At 34.4% G+C, this 12,841-nt stretch overlaps 1 pseudogene; it reads right to left on the reverse strand.

The window, feature by feature from the left end:
• LOC109838467 lies at positions 310-9,757 on the reverse strand (annotated as a pseudogene).

A 12,841-nucleotide genomic window follows, 5' to 3' on the forward strand; every position in this document is an offset into this window, starting at 1 on the left:
TGAGTTTTGGATTCATTAAGAGTTAAACTCAACCTTTCACTTGCTTTTTATGATCACTAATCATCCTAGGGATGGGAGAAAATAAGTTCAATGCTCCTCACAATTAATCACTCATCCAGTTTGTTTCTACCTATTGAACCTCTACGAGGTTGGGTTGCCACTGCAGTGATTTTTTTATGGGCTTAACCCCATCCTTTACCAATTCTAAGGCTATTATATAGTTTTTCATCTTATATCTCAAGGATTTATACCGCACTTTCAAGTATCGATTCATTTTCACATTTGCATTCTCTTGGTGACATTTGTCAATCACTGACCTGCAATCATAATGAATAGAAATAGCTGGTAATAGTTTTTGCATTAATGGAATTTCAGTTAGTAAATCTTTTAACCATTCAGCTTCTATACCAGTAGTATCAAGAGCAATCATTTCTGATTCTATTGTACTTCTAGCCATTATAGTTTGTTTAGTAGATTTCCATGAAACAACTCCTCCTCCTAAAAGGAACACAAATCTAGTAGTGAATTTTATATCTACCGAGTCACTAATCCAATTTGCATCTGAGTATCCTTCTAATACTGATGGATAACCTTTATAATGTAAACCATAGTTTATAGTTCCTTTTAGGTATCTCAAAATTCTTTCTAGAGCATCCCAGTGACTCTTGTCAGGATTTGATGTATATCTACTAAGTCTATTTACTGCATAAGCAATGTCAGGTCTGGTGTAGTTTATTAGGAATCCTAATGATCCAATTATTTGTCCATATTCTCTTTGTAATTGAGGATAACATGTATTTTTCTTTAGATGTATATTAGGATCATATGGAGTTGAAACAGGTTGACAGTTTGGATCATGGAAATTCTTAAGGATTTTCTCTATGTAGTGTGATTGTGACATCACATATCCATTCCCATTCTTCAGGATTTTGGTGTTGAGAATTAGGTCAGCTTTACCTAAATCTTTCCTATCGAATTTTTGTGATAAAAAGTGTTTGATATCATTTATGGTTTGTATGTCAGAACCAAAGATAAGAATGTCATCAAAATATAAGCATAATATCACTATTTTGTTGCTATTATCTATTTTATGATATACACACTCATCTGTTTGATTAATTACAAATCCATAAGATAGTATGATCTCATCAAATTTCATATGCTATTGTTTTGGAGCTTGTTTGAGACTATTTAGTGATCTAATAAGCTTGCATTCTTTATTCTCTTGTCCAGAAGCAACAAATCCCTCGGGTCGATCTATGCAAATTTCTTCATCTAAGTTTCTATTTAAGAATGCAGTTTTAACATCCATTTGATGTATTATTAATTTATGAATGGATGCTAGAGCTATAAGGACTCTAATGGTAGTAATCCTAGCTACTGGAGAATAGACATCAAAATAATCAATACCAGATTTTTGGGTATATCTTTTAGCTACCAATCTGGCTTTATATTTATCTATTGTTCCATCAGGTCTGAGTTTCTTTTTGAATACCCATTTACATCCTATAGTTTTGCATCCTGGAGGAAGATCAGTATGTTCGCAAGTATGGTTTTGTACTATAGATTGAATCTCATTATTTATAGCTTCCTTCCAAAACGGAGCATCTACTGATTTCATTGCATCCTCAAATGTAACTGGAGAATCTTCTACAAGTAATGCATAAAAGTCTTCATGGACTTTTTCTACTCTAGTTCTCTTACTTCTCCTAGGTTCCTCTGGATTTTCTAGTGGTCCGATTTGTCTAGAACTAGATTCACCCTGGTTAGAAACAGGATTAGAACTAGGATTTGAGTTGCTAGAGTTAGGGTCTGTGTTGCTTACTCTTGTTTTGTAAGGAAAAATATTTTCAAACTAATGTGCATTCCTATCTTCAATAATGGTGTTGTTGGCTATCTCATTAATGTCAAAGTTGATTATTAAAAATCTATTTGCATTACTATCAAAAGCACAACCGATGAAGATTCCATCTACAGTTTTAGGACCAATATTCTTTCTCTTATTCTTAGGTATCTTAACTTTTGCTGAGCACCCCCCACACTTTTAGGTGATCTAAATTAGAGTTTCTATTCTTCCAAATTGTGTAAGAGGTTTTATCAGAACTCTTGATTGAAATTCTATTTAGTATATGGCAAGCAATCATGAGGGCTTCTCCCCACAGATTTTCTGGCACACAAGAATTAATTAACATTGAGTTTATCATATCCATTAGTGTTCTATTCTTTCTCTCAGCTACTCCATTAGATTGAGGTGTATATGAAGTAGTTGTTTCATGAATAATTTTATTCTCTTCACAAAGTTGTTTTAGTTCATTAGAAGTGTATTCACCACCTCTATCTGATCTAAGTATTTTAATTTTCTTATCCAACTGATTTTCAACTTCTACTTTGTATATTTTGAATTTGTTTATAACTTAATCTTTAGTCTTAATTAAGTAGAGATAATAATATTTATAACAGTCGTCTATAAAAGTTACAAAATATTTGTTACCTCCTCTAGATGTTCTTCCTGAATCACAGACATCACTATGTATTGTTTGTGGGAAAATTGCAAAGAAGAAAATTGAGAAGAAAACTATATTATTCTCTCTAACTGACTTAGACAAAGAATGAATTACAACTCTCTCAAAATGTAATCTCTCTCTAACTAACTTAGAAAAAGAAATTACAATTCCTCTCGATTGGTCTCCCGATTTACAAAAGAGAGAAAGATTGACGTAGATCTTTCTCTTTATTTAAGTCTTGGTTTTTCACGATGGTGATGGAATGCCTCCATCGAGTGCTCGTATTGAGTTTGCTTTTCGTTGACGATCTGAATATCTCACTTCACTGGAACGATTGAAGGAACTCATAACGAGTTTATGAACTCAGAACAAGTTTAAACTCTATGAAAAGAGTGGTTTGAACCGAAAATCGGTTAATAGCCAAGTGTTAAAACTCTCCATTGCTGAAGAATGCTTTGAGAAGTTCGTCCCCAAGCCTGACTTCTGATCTGATCTCTGAGTGATTCTCTCAAATCTGAACCGAATGAGCCAACCTTTAACTCAGTTGGAGCGCCTAAGCAAACATGGCCCACTTACATGGACTCATCGCCTTAAAATGGGGCTTATAGCCCCCTTAAGGGGGGTTATTCATTGGTGTAAAAATTAGGATAATGAGATAATTTTTGGAACACCAATTTTTGGTGTTATTCATTGGTGTAATTGGAACTGGAGTCAACATTGTGATGTTATTGGTTTGTTGGGTAAAAATTATCCCAATACCCCACTTCCCCCCAAAATTACACCAGATATATAAACTATTCTCAGACCCATCCTCAAAATTTACCCAAAATTATTTGGTGGAACATGACAGGGGTAATTTTGCCCCAGATCACCTCATCACGATCATCGATTGAGTCGACGGGGAAGAAGTCGACATCACGATCTCCGTCGAAGAAGACGACGGGAAGAAGAAGACAACATCGCGATCTCCGTCGCGATCTTCGTCGAACACAAGCTCCGACCTCCGACCCCCATCGCGCCATCCCCTCCTCCTCCAAGCTCCACAAGCTCCGACCTCCGACCACGCCGAGCCTCCCGCCGCTGTCCCTGCTCCTCCCATCACCTATGTCTCGCCCTCCCGTCGCTATCCCTACTCATCCCTGGGTTTTTTTAGTTTTGTGATTTAACAGGTTAATTTGGCAGTGGATTGAGTTCCCTTTTTGGATTAATTTGCAAATCATCCATTGGGAATTTGATTGGGTTGATAGTCTATTTATTTAAGATAATAAGATTAAAATGAATAGCTGGTGAATTGAGAAAAATCTCAGATCTTTGGTTTACTGTGAACAGCTATTGTTTGCATCATCTGAGGAATTGGGTTTAGTAGTTTTTAGTGAATGTATCACATGATTTATTTTTAGTTATAGTATGTTTTTTTTTTGTGATTTGTTTGAATTGTGTAGTTCAGGAAAAAGTGATCTATTTGATACATGGGAGCAAGTAAACAAACAATAGCATAAATCAGTGATTAATTAATGATGATTTATTACATGGGATCAAGTAAAACAAACAATAGCATAAATCAGCGATTAATTAATGATGATTTATTTAATCATTTGATGTAATATCAAGTTAAATTTGAACTTAATTGATCTATAAATATCATATTATAAAAAGATGTTATATCAATTGTCCCACTCAAATTATCCCATTATTCCATTTTACTCCACTTTATCCCACTCAAATTATCACATTGGGTAAAATTACCTCATTGGAACAATTTAACCCAATTTACCCCAAAGTACCCCAATGAATAACCCCCCTCCTTAAGAAAAACAACGGATGAAGAGGACAGGTTTGGTTAAAATGGATTATATTAGAACTCAATCTAAGTTCATCTCAAATAAAAAAGTGAGGATTGGATTTTTGATCTTTGAGAAAAACCCTTCCTCTATCAGTGCTAAAAAACCTGGGCCTACCTAGTCGCTACATCCAGTGCCTAGAACCTCCTAGTGCTTTTTAAAACATTGACTAGATTGTATCAGGTAAAAGAGTAAGATTGTTTTGTTAAACTCTGATCTTGTAATTTTAGTTAAAAAAGATTGCATACATGGGTATTTACATGGTTGTATTGACATCTAGAAAGTATAAAACATACCTGATGTAATATACTAAAGAAATGAAATCAAGAGACAAGAGACAAGAGACAAGAGACAAGAGAAGAAGAGAAATTGTAATATTTTATTCATCTAATTCCATTTCCATACATGGTCCAATTTATAGATACATGATGGAATAGAAAAGGACATCAAGTTAATAGTCCACATACAAAGTAATGTCCACATACATTTTGTCTTTTAGATTTCAACACATCAAGTTAATAGTCCACATACAAAGTAATGTCCACATACATTTTGTCTTTTAGATTTCAACAAAATATCTTTTAGATTTCAACACTCATACAAAGTAATGTCCACATACATTTTGTCTTTTAGATTTCAACAAAATATCTTTTAGATTTCAACACTCTCCCTTGGACATTACTTCGAGATGTCAATGCCTCGTTAAAAACCTCGCTAGAAAAACCCAGTGGGAAAAAACTAGTCGAGAAAAAGAGTACATGACATATTTCTGTTACATCAGTTGTCTCGTTAAAAACCTTTCACTAAGAAAAAAACTTAGCAAAGGAAAAAAAAGTGTACAACTATAGATCTTCGGGATCCAAACTTGTGTTGCATTAGCTGTCTCGTTAAAAAACCTTTGGCTAAGAAAACCCAGTGGGACAAAAACTTAGCTAAGGAAAAAAAAAAGAGTACAACCACCGTCTTCGGGGTTTGATCTTCAGGATTATTCTGAAAAATAACTCGCTCCCCTCAAGACAACAAACATTCAAGTCTATGCATACCGTGGTGGCCAAGCATGATACCATAAAATTAAAAGTTGATATATTAAGGGATTTAGTGATCAAATCATCTAGATTGTCACTACTTAGAGCGAACTTATCTATGTTAATTTCATTGTTATTTTCGAGCGTAAGTGGATAAAAATTTTCCACATCTCATTTATGCAACACAAGTTACATTCACTACAAGAAATTACATCTTTAACGAAGGGATTTCCTTTCGTTAAAGAGCTGAAAACCTTCGTTATTATATGCTAACAACGGGGAAAAATCCCTTCGTCACCCGTCGTTGAAGCCCTCTTCGCTAAAGGGTCACGAAGGGATATACTACCCGTCGTTATAGAGTCTATAACGACGGAACATATTACCGTCGTTAATATTTACGATGGTAATTATCACCGTCGTTACTATCAGTGACGGGGATATTTTCCCGTCGTTACCATCAGTGACGGGATATTTTCCTGTCGTTACCATTAGTTACGGGGATATTTTCCCGTCGTTATCATTAGTTACGGGGATATTTTCTCATCGTTGAAGACTAATTAATGACAGTTGGATACCGTCGTAAAAGTCCTCATAATGGGTAATTAGTAACCCATTAACGACGGTGCTTTCCCTTCGTTGATGAACAAAATACGGTTTATAAAACCGTCATTGTAGACTATAAATTTCTAATATACATTAATAATAATTTTTCCATTCATAGGCAGCTATCATATTATTCTCAACCTGACACTAAGATTCATTACACAAATATATTAAAAATACCCAATAATGAATAAAAGGGAAAATAAAAATTCCATTCATTAATAACATCAATAAATAAAATTCCACTATCCTCAAATATTCAATACTAATAACAAGAGTTAATATCCTAATTGTTCCAAAGAAAAATACATGAAACTATCTATAACAAATTAAAATAAAAGTTTGGGGAAGACACATTCTTTCATCTCGTCAAAAGAAGACTCGGTCGAGCTACCCCACCTCTCTTAATCTTGCACGGATAGCCTGAAAAATTAAAAAAATCACATAATTAAGATATATCAATTAAGTAAATATTATCTTATTAAGTAAAATTCACATTTTTTCGTGCAAGTAGTCAATCATAAAAGTATATAAGAGATTTTATAAAAAATAATTACCTAGTCATGCAACTAGGTAATTGCAACTACCATGCCTCAATTTTTTTAACCCCAATAGATCTAAAAAAACCTCTCAGACTAAGTCTCTCTGCAATTTTTGCAAGTTATTTCTGTCGGTTATTGAACTGCTATATGGAATTTAATTGCTAGTTAACACCTATCAGTGTGAGTGACAAGTTATCTGTATTATACTATCTGAGCTTTTATGCACAAAATGTTTTGAATTTATTCGATAAAGTACCTTTAAGCCACAACCAAGCATGCATCATCTCGTGTGCCAATATGGACCCCGTCAATAATCTGTTCAAAAAGAAAAGAAATCTGTAATGTTTTCTAAATTTTACAATTAAATGACTGGGTAATCCAGTTGAATTCCTCAACGAAGGGACACAGAAAGGGAACATAAAAAATTTCTGAGCCAGAAAGAAACAATGAAGATAGGAGTTACATTAGAAGTGTGAAAAATAAGGTTATTATAGATAGGGGCACAATACAAAAGATTAGAAAGGGAAACAAGAACCAAGACTTTCAGTTCCATTAGAATCCTAACTCAAGTTGCATATCAAGTTACAGATTATATACAAGAACCTATGACCCGATTGTTAAGGTTTTCTTTTAGCACCTACTGCAGAATAAAAAGTTTGCAAATATTCAGCAAAATACATAAAGGATCAAGTTTATCAACTAGAAAACATGAAAAATGCATCACGATGAGACCATAAAAGAATACCAAGTGAAATTAAATATGCAATACCTTGGTAGTCCATACAGAATAAGAATTGCAGTTACTTCACACCAGCGTGTAAGCCTATAAGGCTCTGTGATCATATCCACTGTTCTATTTCCAGCCCCAATCCTAGGCCTTCTTAAAATCTGATGCAAAAAATAGTTTAGCTTATTGATGAATTATACACTATTCAATATAAATGTAATATTTTTAAGTAAAACATAGAATCCACATTAAAGTTGTTACTGACAAATCTTACAGTGCTGAGTGTCTGTTCTTCAGAAAGGCAGAGACCTCTAGTTTCAGGGAGATGATGAGGCCCCTGAAACGGGAAATGGTCCAGGAAGGAATAAGAAACTATATGATAATTTTAACAATATAATGTATGCAATGTTTTTTTAAGTATCAGATGCCTTACACTTTTTTCACCTTCCATGGCCTCATTAAGGGCTTGTCTCTCAACCAAAAGTAATGGAATCTGTTGTTCCACTTTCATATTCAAACCTTCATAAAATTCTTGTATATCCAGATAAAGAGGCTGGCATTCACTGGTGTCCATTATTGAAGAATCCAAACATTCTAGACATAGCTTCCTCCCATCATCAAGGGCCACATATTTTGTATCTCTTGCCTGAAAATTCATATGAAATTAAACAGAAAAGAAACTATAGCAGCAAATAATACCTCAGTGATACATGCTCCAAAGTAAAGTTGAACCGGACAGAAGTTAAATGAAAATTTGAATGAAATGAAATAAGCCATCATGCTAATGAAGGACATGCACTTGTCAAGCGAGCTAAAAAAGAAAAACACTAACAAAAAATATCAATTCTTAAATTAAGGTTTTGAATGGATACAAATCCATAATTCACAGCCTATAATGAAGTCGTCTTTGCAAGAAGTAATTTGACTGACCTCCATTCTTTCACAACTGCAACATCATGGAGTACAATCGACCTCATGAGAAGGAAAATACTTTTGAAGCCAGAAAGGATGCGCTCTATATTCAATGAGGCCATTGATATTTTTTAGGAATCTATAAAAGAGATCAACATGAAGATCAATAATAGGGTTTTTATTGGAAATACAAAATTAGAGAAATTAGCAAAGCATGATAATACTTCCATCAGATATTCAAGAACATTGATATTTATAGTACGTCTCCACATACTTTCAAAAATTTCAAACATAATAGCTAAACTTTATTAACCATGACAAGCGAAAAGGCCTCTAGTCAAAAGGTAATCATACATGACTCTATCCTAACCATTCCACACAAAAGCAGAGTGAAAAATCACACGAATCAATCTATTGTTAAAGAAACAAATAAATTGGAACAGCAGGTTAATCATCTATGAAGTAAGAAATTTCGTGCTAAGCTCAAGTTTCTATCAAATTTCAGCAAATCTTAAAGGAACAGATTCAACAAAAAGCATGACATAAATAGAAGAAAAAAATCACATCGGTAAGCTATAAATAACATATCATCTGAATATAAACAAAAATTTCTAAAATAATCGACAAAGTACAATCTCGACCAAATAGATCAAGGAGCAAGTAGATCAAAGAACAGCCTCAGCTACAGACAAGAATCTACCCCTTCAAACCCTAAATAAAAAGAAATATTGAAGAATTATAAAAAGATACCGAATCTAAGGAGAAGCATCGGCGAGAGGATTAGGGACTGATCCCTTCGCTCCCGATCGAAGATAGATTCCTCGCTGAGAGGCGAAGCCGTCACGAAAGGCTTGCATGTGGAGCACTTGGCTAGTCATACACTACATATTTTGCCTGCTGCAAGAGATCTCAACGGCGACCGGGGGGAGCGGACGATGAGATATGGAGGCGATGATGATAAGGAGGTGGATTTTTTTAACTAGGGTTTAAATCGTTATTTTTGCGGTTAGAGGATGATTAGGATTTGTGGGTTTGTAAAATTCGGTTTCGGGTTTTAGTTGGGGCTTCGGGTTTGGTTATGGGATTTGTTAATAGAAATAGGTTAATTTCAGTCCAATTATGATTAGGAGTCTCATCAATGAAGGTAATGGACCCCTTCATTTTTAAGGAGACCCAATAACGACGATAGTAGGATCAAATCAACGAAGGGATTAAAAAACCGTTATCCCATATCACAATATTTCTCTATTATTTGTAATTACTCGACAAAGGGATTAAAACCCGTCGTTATTATATGCACATTAATGACGGGCAACGGATCCCTTCACTATTTTTGGTTGTTAAATAGTAGATTTCTTGTAGTGATTGTCCTTAGAAAAGACAGCGGGGGTAATATCCTCGTTTAATATGTCACACGATCATCGAATGTGTTATATCAGCGATTTTAACCTTACACGTTCGCATGTGCCACATATAGAGGAACAATCTCTGAGTGGTTTCAACTTGTAAACATTGTCTTCTTAATAGACCTCCAAGAAATAATAGTTCCACTGCAGAGAAAAACATAACCAGTCAGAGATTTGGTAATATGGGGATCAGTCATATAACCAACATCAGAAAGCCCACCAATGTCATATTTCGATTTCTTTTATAGAATAAATAAAGATCTCTTGAAGATACCAGAGGATATATTTAATATTATTTCAATATCTCCTTTCAGAAGATGCACTAATTCTTGCTAGCAAGTGTAACACAAATGCAATATTAGGCATGATGCAATTTGTAAGATAAATAAGTGCTTCAATAGCGCGCTCAAATACGGGACTTCGGGTCCTAAAATATTCTTGTTATCTTCTTTAGGTTTGTATGGGTATTTTATCCACTTCAAGGGATTTAACAACAATTGGTGTGCCAAGTTCATAAGATTTATTCATTTAAAATCTCTCCATGACCTTCTTCAGGTAGGCTGGCTGGTATACCAATATTTTTTTAGGAACATGCTCGATCTGCAGGTCGAGACAATACTTGATTTTTCCTAAGTTTTTTCGTTTCAAACTCTGACTTTAGGCATGAGCTAGCTTCTGTAAGCTCCTTGTGCGTTCCAATAACATTTATATCATCAATATAGACTGAGATAATATAGAAGCCATTTTCGAATTTCTTTATAAACACACAAGGGCATACATCATTATTTGCATATCTCCTCTTTAGGAGGAACTCACTCAGTCGGTTATACCACATTCTACCCGACTGTTTCAAATCGTATAACGACCTTTGTAATTTAATGCTATACATGTTGCGATTCTCGTTTTCTCTCAATTTAGGAATTTTAAGTCCATCAGGGACTTTCATATATAAAAAAAATTAGCGTCTAATGACACATATAAAAATGTGGTCATGACGTACATATACTTCATATATAAATTCATAGTTTCTGCCATAGGTATTAACTTGCGGAACGTTATACAATCACTAATAGGAGAATATTTTACATCTAAATTGATGCCGGGTCTCTGTGTGAACCCATTGAGCTATGAATCTCGCTTTATATCTTACCACCTTACAATTCTTATTTATTTTTCTTACGAAGACCCATTTATATCCTGTAGGGATATATGGACTACAGATTTAAAATACTTTAGCGAGTTCAGTTCAGCCTTAATTACCACTTTCCATCTCACCTAGTCCGAGTGCTTCAAGCACTCTGCTACCGACTTAGGTTCTGGATCCAAATTATTTTCGTAGATAGTAAGAGCAACTGTAGAGGCAACTATGTTGTCGATAACTTTTATATTTCTATTATATATTTCTCCTTTTTCACAAATTCGTGGCCACTTTAATTCTTATTTTATGTTAACCAAATCCTCGTCATTTCCCTTAACAATTGGATTTGGCCGTTCTACATCTCCAGAATTATGATTATCAAGCACGTGCAACTTTACTGGAGATTCAATATTCAGGATGAACCTCTTCCGGAGGTTATGAGAGTGACTGTCTTTCTATATAGAATTTAGTTTGCTATGGACTTTTATCTTTTACACTAATATGTTTTATATGCTTTTGGCACAGTATGCTTCTGGCATACCAAATCATCAATGATATACTCAACATGAATATGGGGCTTAGTCACTCTTTTCTTAGCAGATTATCATGTGAATTTATGTTTTAGTTTGACTAGTACGTGGATATAAATATTGAAGATCTTTTTTTATCAATGGAATTTCTTGACATTATTTTGTATTTTGGACACTAATCTCCCCCTAATGTCGAGAATTGATCTTCAATAAAAATGCAGTCAGCGTACCAAATTGTAAATTGATCCCCTAACATGGGTCATAGGTACTAAATTATTAACAAAGTTTCATAAATAATGTATGTACCTTCACCGAGGTCCCATAGAGGTACGCTATGGTGGTGATATAGAAACATGGACTGCAAATAAAGAATACGTAGATGGGAAATGTTTCGCTTCTTCACCACGTATTAGATAAAGGAGGGAAATTGTGATATGCAGTTGGTCGGATTTGGTTTGAATGCCCCATTTAATTTAAGGAAATCCGACAAATTATATTTTGCCCAAGATGACCCAATCGCTCATGCCAGAATTTAAAAGAATTTGGGTCCCTAAATCTCAAACTCATCGCAATATGGTGTATTTTAGGTCAGACAAATTCTAAAGTATACACATATGAATAAAAACCACATAGGTTCACAAGAGTTTAAAGAAAACTCAAGATAAATTAAAATTGTCTGACAAATGCATATAATCCAAATATAGAAAAAACCAAATAGTTTACCTTGACCACCTCGATAAGATCCACTTCAATGTCCACTACTTCCCCCTCGTCCAAGCTTATGAATATTAGTTTGAATTATGACATGTGCTTCAGGCACTACGTGTGAACCTATTAGTTTGAATTATGACATGTGCTTCAGGCACTACGTGTGAACCAATTAAACTTGCATTATGGTTTCTCACAACAGCTGGTTGTGTTTTTAACAACTACTAATGCAACACAACAGCTGGTTGTGTTTTTAACAACTACTAATGCAAGGATTAGTTCATAATGCTTAATATAATTTTTTTAGTCTTGTACTACTGCAAGAGTATAAGGTTAAATTGCATTCAATGGAGGATTTAAAATAAAAAAAAAAGGCTACAGGATACGATCTCCTACTATGTTCATAGCTCCCCCTTGTCCACACGTATAAGTAATTTTCTAAATTATAGCATGTGCTACAAACACAACTCGTAAGCCAACTAGTCTGACATTGTGATTTCTAATCATCAATTGGTTGTGCTTTTCTGCGACTACTAATGTAGATATCAATTCAGAATGCTAAGTGCAATTCTTGGTCATGTACTGCTACTGGAGTACAATATTATTTACGTGGAATGGGGAAAAGAACTTTTCGATCAATTTTGTCACTGTCTGTAATGTTCTGCTTACAGAGTTTCAGCTGCTAGATAATGTGGTACAGAGCTGAATCATATTTAGTCATGTATTTGAAAAAAAAAATTCCAGATTCCATTTTTCAATTGTGCTTGAGGGAGGATTATTGGCTTCCATAGATCAAAGAGATCCTTCAGGGATTGCCCAGAAAAGTGAATACCTTTTCACTGAGGCATTTAATTTTTCATGTCTTAATTGATAGAGAGAAAGTTTAAAGTGTTTGCCTTCTGGGC

The sequence above is a fragment of the Asparagus officinalis genome, chromosome 4 (assembly GCF_001876935.1).
Source record: "Asparagus officinalis chromosome 4, Aspof.V1, whole genome shotgun sequence".
NCBI lineage: Eukaryota > Viridiplantae > Streptophyta > Magnoliopsida > Asparagales > Asparagaceae > Asparagus > Asparagus officinalis.